This window comes from Callospermophilus lateralis, unplaced genomic scaffold (assembly GCF_048772815.1).
Source record: "Callospermophilus lateralis isolate mCalLat2 unplaced genomic scaffold, mCalLat2.hap1 Scaffold_408, whole genome shotgun sequence".
NCBI lineage: Eukaryota > Metazoa > Chordata > Mammalia > Rodentia > Sciuridae > Callospermophilus > Callospermophilus lateralis.
This window is the reverse complement of record NW_027514360.1, coordinates 207,704-220,599: the sequence shown is the minus strand read 5'-3', so window position 1 is coordinate 220,599 and position 12,896 is coordinate 207,704. Positions and strand designations below refer to the sequence as shown.

Below are 12,896 nucleotides of genomic sequence, written 5' to 3'. Positions count from 1 at the left end.
CTGTAAATTCTCTCCCAGAAGCTTCAGAGTAATATTTCATTGTCCCATCCCATTATCATCAGAACAAGGGGGAGAGAATCCATTAGCTGCTAATCCAGGTGACCTCACCATTCTGCTATCTTAATGGCTTTCAGATTAAAAGACTTACACTCACTCTGATGCAGGCTAGGACAAAGGACAAGAATAATTACATCTAATTATGAAGGGGATTTAGTCATGGAGAAGTCCTTCCTGAAGCCCATGTGAGGTTTGTACCTCTGCTAGGATTCCATAGAAAAGAGGCTTCTTCTCTGCATCTGTCAGATCCCCCCTGAGACAGATTGGTCTTTTAGTTTCAGGCAAATCTCATGGTGGGACTCTGCTGTTAGTTGTCTTGCCTCAACTGTTCTCATGGGATGCAGTGGCCCAGGGTGGGCTTGAAGTTTTATTGGATTTTGTAAGCATGAAAGGAAAAAAATAATAATCCCTAAAGAGCCCTGCCTGACTCTTTCCCACCCTCTGATAGCTCTTTCTTACCCCCAAAGGCTTTGCCACAAAGCAGTAGAAGGAGCTTTGGGCTGAAAATCAGGCCAAGTTCTAGTTCTGACTCTGCCACTATATCACCCACCATATTCCTCAGTTTTATTCTCCAGGAAAAGAAAGCAAGTTGAAGCTGTGTTGAGTGATGTGAGGCAGGACAGGGGTTGGGGGGAACCTGGGGCTCCTGTGCCCACTGTGCCAAATCCCACCATGTGAACTGGAAGGAGTCAATCTTCTCTGAGCCTCAGTTTCTGGGTGTGGAAAATGGGGCTGCATTATAATACCTGCCTCATTGGCTGCTCAGATGATCTCTTTAGATGATATTTGTAAAGTAACTAGCATGGGCCAGGCACAGAGTATTGCTCAGTAAATACTTGTTGGGTTAATTGAGTAATTAATTAATTAGCAAGTAGCTTGAGTTACCATAAAAGAATAAATGTATATTTGTATAACAGCTTTTATTCGCAAAGGTAGTCCTTCACTTTTCAAAGAGATAGAGGAAAAATAGTGGTACTCAGAGAGAGAAAGCAAGCCCTGGCATTTCTTCCCCACCTTTAATAGTGGGTTGAGACACCCTGAGAATTTATCCCCTGGCAGGGTTACTGCCAGCAGAAGGTACCAGCTCCCAACCAGCCAGGGTCATGCCTGACCCAGAGTGGCAGGGCCAATGAGTACTCCAGACATGGTCCTTCAAGTCTGTTTTCTTCCCAGTGGCCAAGAATTGTATCGTCCATCCACTGCATCTTGCTACACCTACTTTGAGCATTTTCTTCCCCAAAGATTAAATCAGCCTTTTTATATTTAGGCAACTTTTAAAAATTCAAAAGTGCCATATCCCTCAATTTTAAAATGTACCATCGTTTTAATAGTAGTTTTTCAGGCAAAGGATAAAAAGGACACACTGCTTAAAATACATAGCTGGACTGTAAGACACATTCCAATTTCAGAACATTGAGATGTGAAAAGGAAAAGTGCATCCTGGGATCCAGGAAAATACAGTACCTGTTTCCCCCTTTTGTACCTCTGCCAAGCTCCCTTTCCTTCTTGCACACCAGGCTCAGATGCTCGGCTTCACATTCGCCTCAGTAGAGTCCTTGTGAAAAACCCTTTCTGTTTCATCCTGTCTGAGCCATGGGAAGTAATAAGAAGCAGCTACTAATGAGCAGTGGCCTTGGGAAGTCACAGCCTGCATTTAGTGAGGTCATGTGACATGGGCCTCTGCAGATGCTTGGTCCATCCAAAGTCCCTGGTAATGGACATATGTGGATGCAGAAAGAAGCAGCTTTAAAAAGATAAATTGACAGGTTTTTTCACTCTTCAGAGGGAGTAAAATACAGATTGCCAGTGAATGATGCATAGCAACTTTGGGGCAGATTTTAGAATTCATATGTGCAAGGGGAAAAGTGTAGAAAGATAAAACAGGGAGGGAGTTTAAGAGAGGGGGACCAATTTGATGCCATTCTAGCAGAGAAGATTTGGTGAGGGTTTCCCATGAAAACTATACCCTTGGGACTTGACATAACCTGCATCATACCTAATCAAGCAAATATTTGCTGATTATAAAAGTAGAGCAATAAAGATACCTAACATTTTTGGAGCACTTATCAACTATAAAAGTATTATTTTTAGCATTTTATATTCATAGTCTTTTTTAATCCTGATAATAAGCTGATTAGGCAGGTCTTATTAATATCTTCATTATCCAAATGAAGTCAATGAGTAGTTAAGCAGCCTGTCCTAAGTCACACACCTGAAAGAGTATTTGGACTTGGATAAATAGGCTCCTTCACCCATTCTCTTGGCCACTAAAGACAAGAAAGAGAGCTTTTATTATTTTTTGTTTTTGTTTTTATTTTTATTGTTTTTAAGGAAGAGCTATTGAACAGCACTAGAAAGTTCACTATTACAGCTGTGTGAAATGGTGGGGGCAGAATGCATGTGATGGTGACCACCTCAGTGCCACACACAGTAAACTAGAAATAGCCAACATTTACATAGTACCACCTGCCAGGTCCTGTCCTTAGCTCCTTGTATTCATCTCGCTTCACTCTCAGAGCATCCCTGTGAAACAAGGGCACAGTTATTACCCCTATCTTACAGTGAAGCAACAGAGGCACACCAAGCCATGCATGTGGCCACGGTCTCACAGCAAGAACATGACAGAGCTGGAACCCAAGCCTATACTCTTTCTGGGCGATGGTGCTCAGTGAGCACTTAGACATTGGGGAATGTGTTCATTGCAGGATGGTGAACCCTGCACCCCTCAGCTGTGAGCCACTGATGAGGCCCACATAGAGGCTGAGAAGTGTACAGGAGGGGAAGGCATTCCTCTGACCAGAGGAATAGGGGGCATCTTGGAAGAAATGACATATGAGCAGAGCCCTGCAGGAAGGACTTGGGATAGCTTCCTCTAAAGACAGCAGAAACACAAGGAAGGACAAAGGAGTGAAATTCCCACACAAGCCCAGAGATACTGTTTCCATTTACAGAGGAGAACTCATGGTGCATTTTAAAGATGAAGTTTACCTTTTTCTCCAGAAGTTTCTTTAGCTAAGGAGCCAAATTAAAATGTTTTAATTAGATTTAAATTTTCTAATCAGAGCTATTTTAAAACCATTGTCGTAACAATTTAAAATGTGTATGTATGCAACATTCTGTCAGTGATTTTAGTATTATTTTTTACATTATTATAAAGAACACTTTTATCCTAGGGTATATCAAAAGACTTAAAAATGTTCTAGTAATCCTACTTTTAGGAACCTATTTTGATTAATCCAAAATGGAAATTTTGGATTCTGATTTATCCAAAGAAAAACATTTTAATTGAAATATAATGACATACCTCAAATTTATCCTTTTTTATTAATATTCTGAAGCCTTCAATCTTTTATTTATTTATCTTTATGGGGTACAGGGATTAAACAGATGGCCTTGAGCATTCTAGGCAGGTGTTCTACCACTAAGCTATGCCCCCAGCCCCAAAGTTCACTCTTGCTAATAAAAGCAATTCAATGGCTTTTATCATATTTACAAAGTTGTACTGCCATCACCAATATCTAATTCTGGAACATTTTTAACACCTCAAAAAAGAAATCTCATACCTATTAGCAATCTCTTCTGCCCTGGCAACCATTAATCAACTTACTTTCTGTCTCTCTGGATTCACCTACTCTAGACATTTCCTATACATGAATTCATACATTTGGGTGCAATGTGGCACATGCCTATAATCCCAGTGACTCAGGAGGCTGAGACAAGAGGATCCCAAATTGAAGGCCAGCTTCATCAACTTAGCAAGACTTTATCTCAAAATAAAAAATAGAAAGGGCTGGGGTTGTATCTCAGTGGTAGAGCACTCCTGGGTTCAATCCCTAGTACCAATTAGAAAGTAAGTGAAAAAATATGTGGTCTCATACAACATGTGGCCTTCTGTATCTTCTTTCGTTTAGCATAATATTTGAAATATATTTATTTACACTGTCCAGTAATTGTGAAAAACTGGAAACACACTGAATACCTATTTGGGGCATGGTTAGATAAAGTATAGTACTTCCATATAATGGAATACTTTATAGTCATTAAGAAAAATGTTTATAAAAATATTCATGGGTATGATATAATGCAGTGATGAGTCCAAAATTCCACAATTATTTAAAATTTTAAGTGTATTGGGAAATACCCTGAAATCTACAAATATGCAAAATATTTCTAATGCTGTTATTTGAGTACTGAGATTATGGATATTCTTGTCCATGTATTTTCCCAGTTTTCTTCAGTATCACATTTTACTCCTATGGCTGGGGGAATGCTCACCTCCATCTCCATCCCCAGCCCTCCTGAGCACCCGTGTTTTCCTCTCCTTCAGACCAAGTCCGGAACAGCTACTACATCGGGGCCGATGGCTCTCTGTGACTGCTGCTGGCCAACGGCATGAAGGTGGCACTGCAGACTGAGCCCCACCTGCTCGCTGGTACTGTCAAACCCACGGTGGGCAAAAGGAATGACACGCTGCCCATCGACAATGGCCTCAACCTGGTAGAGTGGCGGCAGCGCAAGGAGCAGGCTCGAGGCCAGGTTACCGTCTTCGGGCGCCGGCTGCGGGTGAGCAAGGCCTTGGAGGCCACTGCACAAGAGTGCATGCTGGGAGAGGATGAGGAGACTTGAAGAATCGGGTCTGTTCTCAAAACTCTCTCTGAGACCTTAGATTCCTCACCTGCAGAGGGAGGTTCTAAAGTAGGTACCACGTGTCATGAGAGGCTCCTGTGTGGTCTTTTCAGCTTTAACTTATGTAAGGATCTATGGCTTTGGAGTTATGTAGGAGGCGAATTTCCAGCTTATTGCTCCAAGTGAACTTGGGTTTGTCAGTCGTCTTAGAGCTTCAATTTCCTTCTCCATAAAAGGAGGAAGATAAAACCGATTTTACAAGTTGCTACAAGGATTAGAGGTAACGTGTGAAGTGTCTGATTTAGACGAGGTGGTCAAGGATAGCTGCTCTTCTTGTCAGTGCTATTATTGTAATTGTCAGTACTGTTGCTAATGTGTCCCAAAATTCTTTGTATCTCTTTGGAACCTAAGCCATGGTCTCTTTCCAGAAAGAGTGACTGTTCCTAAATGACCAAAATGACCTCTGTCACTGCAGGGAACTGGCTTTGTGCTATGGCATATCAGAGCACCTTGCAGGGTGTGGATGCCCTGATTCAGTGCCTGTCTGCTCACCTCCCATGAGTAGAGTGTGGCTGTGGCCTGGGGGTCACAGCCCAGCAGTATTTCCCTCCAGGTTCACAAAGGAAAGAACAGGCAGAGTCAGAGCTGGTGACCTAGGCCTGGCTTTCCATCCAGCACTTTGCAGACCACAGGTGCTCGGTTCACTGAGCTGAAGTGAACCACAGAGTGGAGCCAGATCTTCCCAACATCCCCAAGACCAGAGAAGCCTCCTTATAGCTGCACAGCTTGGGCTCCCTTCATTCCCTGCCTTTCCTCAAAGATAGCTCACCACCTAAGTTCCTTTTTTACATGTGGGGCAACCAAGGTCCAGAGAGGGCCAGTGATTTTTCCAGAGTCACATAACTAGGCTGTGGTAAAGACGACAAAGTAGGCCCATAACAGATACCAAAATGTTAAGTGACGTCCAATATCAAAAACTAGAACCAGGCTTCCTTTGTTCCCACCAACTCAGCCCAACGCTCTGGTAACCATCTGATGTGGGAAACAGCCTCCTGCTAGTTCTCTCAGGAAGGCCTCACAGCTTTTGTTCTCAGGGGTCCGCCACCATCTGTGGCCCTCACTGAGACCCCACCAGAATTCTCAAGCAGCCCTTCCTGCACATCTGAGGCAGTGTGCAAAATGGGAAGTTAAACCCAGGTTGGCTTCCTGCTGGGCCACGTGTGTAGCCTCAGCAAATCCTCTGAGCCTCAGGTTACTCTGAGAAACAAGACGACATATTGAAAGCACCTAGCCCAGTGCCATAGATCCCAGGTGCTCTATAAAGGGCAGCGATTAGTACTATTAGGATTTTTCTCTCCGCTGTGTGAACTGGACCAAAAGTTTCCCAGGATTTAATTGGTCTCTCTCCCAGCCTGAGAGATGGATGGTGCTCCAGTCGGGTGGCCACATCTCGGCTTCCTCCCCAAATAAATGACCACCCACAGTGGAAGCATGTGGAATTAGAATGTTAGCCGGGTGTGCCTCCCCAAAATGGAGCTCATTTTTTATATGACTGGGAACTTTTTTAATAAAGAAAGATGTAAAATAATCTCATTGCCGCCACTGCCGAGCACAGGAAGCATTAGGTGCTCCCCAATGAGCTGCTTAATTCAATTTTATTAATTTTTGCCACAGAGGTACAACTCCCCTTCACTGGGGTCCCAGGGGGTGTCGGGGCAGCTGTGTGGGTGGCACCACCCTGGGGGCAGCCATAGGAGGCCCTTCCAAAAGGTGCCTTAACAAGGCCCCTGTCTTGTGGGTAGTGCAGCCCTGTCTCTGTGGGCCATCTCTGCAAGGAACAAGCGTCAGCCTCCAGTGCCTTTGATTTTTCACAGGAATTGTCTGCCACACTGTTTTTGCTTCTGCAATTGTGTTCGATTACCCCAGGGAAGGCAACCTTATTATAACCAGGCCATTCACCGCTAAAATCGTCGCAGTATCGTCATTATAAATCCTTATTTTCAAGGCCTTAGAACTTGAGTGGGGAGAGAGGGAGACATACACATCTCTCCTTTCTCTGAGATTGACCATGAACATTTGCTGTCATTTAATGGGAATAATCTCAATCATTTATCCAGTACCGTCTCTGTTTCTAGCATTCCACTATGTAATTTACTTAAGTTTCTCGGATCCTCACAACAACTCTGTGGTTACACAGAGGAAGAAACCAGGACACAGAGAGGGGAAGACACTTGCCCAAGGGCACACAGAAAAGCCTGTCACAAAGTTGAGGTTGGATTCTGGCCTTAATTCCTAGACCTGAGTGTGCCCTATCCCCCCACCCCACCCCCCACACACACACTTTTTTTAAACTACAGAGGACCCCAGAGAGATTTCATTTCCTCAGGCCACGTGTGCCATTGTGCATTATGTGACCTAATTATCTGCTTTCCTCTTTTTTTTTTTAATTAATTTTTATTGTAGGTTGTTCAAAACATTACATAGTTTATCTGCTTTCCTCTTGAGTCTTCCTACCTGTTGAACTTAACCGGTAACTAGTGGAGAAGACAGAATATGTGCCCAAATGTCCCATGAGGCCAAGTGACCATTAGAGGGAGCCAGCATTTTAGTACCTGGCAGGGTTTCAGGGGCAGTCAGTGCCTAAGGGCCAGATCCAAGTACAGAAATAGATCCCCAAAGTATATTTCTTTACTAAACTACGAAAAACCTGATCTCCTACCTTTGAGGGAACTCTGTATTTCTGACTCTGCAAAGAAATTAAATTGCATACTGACCCAGCAGCTCAAGTGGAAACTGTACAAGGGCCTCCTGATTCTGGGTTCAGGAGCAAAGCATTCTGAAGCTGAGACTGGACCCCAACCAGCCCAAGCCAGAGAAACTACCCTAGGCCCAAACACCCACTGCCTCCTAGGCCTCTAGAAGGAGGAAGAGGAGGGTGGGGGAGGAAATGATGATGTCTTGGGAGCTGATGGAGGTGATCACAAGCTCTGGCTGTGGGCAAGGGCTGGAGAGTTCCCAGAGGCGTGGGAAGTCCAGGATCCTAAGAAGGCCAGGCTTTGCCCAGAGAACCACTGAGTGTCTATCAAAATGTCACAGTGGTGAGTCAGGTACAGACTCAGTTGTTCCCCAGCCATGAGATCTGCAGCAAATGCCTTCGCTTCTTGGGGCTTTGTTTTCATCAGTGTCAAACATAGCACAGTGTCCAGCACAGAATTGATGTCTCAGGTATTTTCTTTGCTAGGCCTACTTGGTGGCTCTGTTTTAAGGAGGGAGCCAAGAGAAATCTGCCTGTTTTTTTTTTTTTTTAAATATGTCCTCATTGAAAAATCACATTAGAAAATCATGCGGATCCTCTTCAGTCACAGCTGCCATGTGCTCAACATCTGCCTTGTCTGTCCTCCCATAATGCCCTGTGCAGTTGGCATTATCATTCTCATCTTTCAGATGAAACATCACAGCGCCGACAAGTGACAGAGCCAGGAATCAAACCCATGGGTGTTGACACACACAACCTGTGCTGCCTCCTCTACTCAGGAGCTTCTCAGCACCGGTGAGAGCTACATTGTCATCACACAAAATTCAGTGTCCAGGCTAATTTTCTTTATTACCCCTTCCCAGGTTCACAACCGGAACCTCCTGTCTCTGGACTTCGACCGTGTAACACGCACAGAGAAGATCTATGATGACCACCGCAAGTTCACCCTTCGGATTCTGTATGACCAGGCAGGGAGGCCCAGCCTCTGGTCACCCAGTAGCAGGCTGAATGGCGTCAATGTAACATACTCCCCTGGGGGCCACATTGCCGGCATCCAGAGAGGCATCATGTCTGAGCGAATGGAATATGACCAGGCGGGTCGGATCACATCCAGGATCTTTGCTGATGGGAAGACATGGAGCTACACATACTTAGAGAAGGCAAGTGTCTGTCTCCCTCCACCACTGTCCTTGCCATATAAAAGGTCAATCATTATGGTTTAACCCATGGTTGGACCTCGCTTGCTGACTTCAGTGGAATAAGTGTGACCCAGGCAGTCTTCCAAATGGGAGATAATCATTTTTCAAAAAGAAATGTTCAGGAAAATCAACCAGCAAGGGTCAGGGGCCCAAGAGGCATCTGGATGGATCATGGTGATGATGTGGCAGGTGGGGGTCCTAGGAAAGGAAACATGAAGGTCTTGCCTGAGAGAGTGGAGGTAGGAACAGGACCAAACACTAACTGGATTTACAGAACAGAACTCATGTTTCTGACATAGGGCCAGGTTCTGCTCTGAGGTCCAGCACTTGGTGCAATTCCATCATGGAGAACCAGGCAGAAGCCTGGAGATTGAAGCTTAGGCAGGAGGATTCATTTCATCCCAGGGACTAGAAATCAGAGATGACCTAAAATCAAAAGTTGGTCCCAAAAAGAGAAAACCATTGCTTTAATGACTAGATGTGTCTAGGCCTGTTATCTGCTGACTTTTTCCTGAAAAAAAAAAAAAAAAGATTCTGAACTTCATGCTCCAATTCTGGTACTCAGATCCCCACTTTGTTTCCTGCTCTTGGTCACCTGTCCAGGACCAGACTCTGTTTCCTCTGTGGTATGTGTTCCCTGCCTGTGCTGGGTGAGCCTCTATTGAAAGCAATGTTCTGTGTTAAGACCGAAGGAGAGAACTTGAAGGTCATCCAACAAACGGAAAAGCCAAACCCAGGGGAGGGGGAGACATACCCAAGAGCCACACATTAGATCTACTGCTAGAGGCCAGGTTCTCCCTATCACAGCCTGCCTCTGACCTGGTACCATATGAGCAATTGAGCAAAGCCTTCTGTACCCTTCTCAGACATGGTCTTGATGCTGTAGGCACAGGGGGTCCACAGAAGCTGCTCAGCCAGCAGATGACACCATGGGACTGTCTTTTAGAGAACACCTTGCTTGAGTAGGAAGGTTAATTTGAGAAGTCTGCTGCAAGGAAGCCTGTAGGGGGGCTGTTGAATTTCTTTAGGCCAGTGCACCCCAACCTTCCTCACAATCCACCACACACAGAAGTGATCAGGCCTGTGCCACACCAAGGACCTGCTCACAGAAGAAAGCAAATGGCCTGAGTGTTCTGGGGCCCAGGCCTGCCAGGGCCAATGGCCAGGGAACACCTCACCACAGTACATCCATAATAACCTGTTCGCTGCATCCTATGGCGCACAGATTGGAAGGCTCTGGTTGGGCATCACCCCACCACTTTCCTGAGCCTTGGGTACCAGATGTAGCCTTCCTTCTCCTTCTCCTCCCCTCATCTCTTCGTTTTCTTCTCCCTCTAGTCCATGGTGCTGCTCCTGCACAGTCAGAGGCAGTACATCTTCGAGTTCGACAAGAACGACCGCCTCTCCTCCGTGACAATGCCCAATGTGGCCCGGCAGACACTAGAGACCATTCGTTCGGTGGGCTACTACAGAAACATCTACCAGCCCCCTGAAGGCAACGCCTCGGTCATTCAGAACTTCACGGAGGACGGACACCTGCTCCACACCTACTACCTGGGCACCGGCCGTAGAGTGATATACAAGTACGGCAAGCTGTGGAAGCTGGCTGAGACACTGTATGACACCACCAAAGTGAGCTTCACCTATGATGAGACAGCTGGCATGCTGAAAACCATCAACCTACAGAATGAGGGCTTCACCTGCACCATCCGCTACCGTCAGATCGGGCCCCTGATCGACCGGCAGATCTTCCGCTTCACCGAGGAGGGCATGGTCAACGCCCGTTTTGATTACAACTATGACAACAGTTTCCGAGTGACCAGCATGCAGGCTGTGATCAACGAGACCCCGCTGCCCATTGATCTCTATCGCGATGATGATGTGTCAGGCAAGACAGAGCAGTTTGGGAAGTTTGGTGTCATCTACTATGACATCAACCAGATCATTACCACAGCAGTCATGACCCACACCAAGCATTTTGATGCCTATGGCAGGATGAAGGAAGTGCAGTATGAGATTTTCCGCTCGCTCATGTACTGGATGACAGTCCAGTATGACAACATGGGGCGAGTGGTGAAGAAGGAGCTGAAGGTGGGACCCTATGCCAACACTACCCGCTACTCCTATGAGTATGATGCCGACGGCCAGCTGCAGACAGTCTCCATCAATGACAAGCCACTCTGGCGCTACAGCTATGACCTCAATGGGAACCTGCACTTGCTGAGTCCTGGGAACAGTGCACGGCTAACCCCACTACGGTACGACCTCTGCGACCGCATCACCAGACTGGGTGACGTGCAATACAAGATGGATGAGGACGGCTTCCTGAGGCAGCGGGGTGGAGACATCTTTGAGTACAACTCAGCTGGCCTGCTCATCAAGGCCTACAACCGGGCTGGTGGCTGGAGCATGAGGTACCTCTATGATGGCCTGGGCGGGCGTGTGTCCAGCAAGAGCAGCCACAGTCACCACCTACAGTTCTTCTATGCAGACCTGACCAACCCCACCAAGGTCACCCACCTCTACAACCACTCCAGCTCTGAGATCACATCCCTCTACTACGACCTGCAAGAACACCTCTTTGCCATGGAGCTGAGCAGTGGTGACGAGTTTTACATCGCTTGTGACAACATCGGGACCCCTCTTGCTGTCTTCAGTGGAACAGGCTTGATGATCAAGCAGATCCTGTACACGGCCTATGGGGAGATCTACATGGACACCAACCCCAACTTCCAGATCATCATCGGCTACCATGGAGGCCTTTATGATCCACTCACCAAGCTCGTCCTCATGGGCCGATGGGATTACGATGTGCTGGCTGGACGCTGGACTAGCCCAGACCATGAGCTGTGGAAGCACCTCAGCAGCAGCAACATCATGCCTTTTAATCTCTATATGTTTAAAAACAACAACCCCATCAGCAACTCTCAGGACATCAAGTGCTTCATGACAGGTGAGGACTGGGCTCCTTCAGAGGGTGGGACCCCCATTGCTCTGGTCAATTGGCAAGACCTAGTCTTCTTCTTCTTCTTTTTTTTTTTTTTTGAGAGAGAGAGAGAGAATTTTTTTAAATATTTATTTATTTATTTATTTTAGTTTTCGGCGGATACAACATCTTTGTTTTTTGGTTTTTTTTAAATGTGGTGCTGAGGATCAAACCCGGGCAAGTTTTCTGAGGAATCTCCAGACTGCTTTCAAGTATTGGTTGCACTAATTTGCAGTCCCACCAGCAACGTATGAGTGCACCTTTTTCCCACATCCTCTCCAACATTTATTATTACTTGTATTCTTGATAATTGTCATTCCAACTGGAATGAGACAAAATGTCCGTGTTGTTTTAATTTGCATTTTTCTAATTTGTAGTGATGTTGAACATTTATTTCATTTATTTGTTGGCCATTTGCATTTCTCCTGTGATGTGCATGTTTAGTTCCTTTGCCCATTTGGTGATTGGAATATTTGTTTGTACTGTGTTAATTTTTCTGATTTCTTTATATATCCTCTAGATGAATGCTGAACCTGATGTGCAGGTGGCAATAATTTTTCTCCCATTGTAGGATCTCTTCACATGCTTCATTGTTTTCTTTGCTGTAAAGAAGATTTGTAAGTGGGCAACTCATTTCCCTCTTGAAGCAATTCAATAATAAATGACACATGGAAAGCAAAATATAAATTACATGTGTGTCATGCTCATTTAAAGAGTCATAATACCTTCAAGAGATAAAGGCAGTGATAATCCTATTTAAAATCATGAAAGTAGGTTCATAAAATGTGGGACCTTTAGCCAAATCCCAGTTTCAGTAAGTCCTAGAGTACAGATAGAAACCTAGTTCTGCACTGTTATTTGTGTTTTCCCTAAGCCAAGCTGTAGTAACAGGCCCAAAAATCTAATGAATTCAGTTTGTTTGAATAGAGATAATAAGACATTCTTATTAAAACCCAGTGGCCCAGATAATATGATGGTTTAGCATTATGTCCTCTTTGCCAGTATTAGATGTTGACAATTTATAATATTTTTTAGGATTCATCATTGATTTTCTAAAAACAGATGTTTGGGGTGGGTAAGGTAGGGAGAGAGGCTCTGCTTGTAATAATAATAAAAAAAAAAACAAATTGCCTCATTCAAAAGTTGACAGATATAGCTGAAGGATGTTAGAACAGTCAGTGAAAGAACTCAAAGAACTCAGAAGTAAGCCTGTATTCTCATTTCAATTTATATATATATATATATATATATATATATATATATATATATATGT

General features: G+C 45.0%; 1 pseudogene; it reads left to right on the top strand.

Moving 5' to 3' along the window:
- The window catches only part of LOC143386551 (teneurin-4-like), a 183,576-nt pseudogene that overhangs the window by 96,337 nt on the left and 74,343 nt on the right, over positions 1-12,896 (top strand).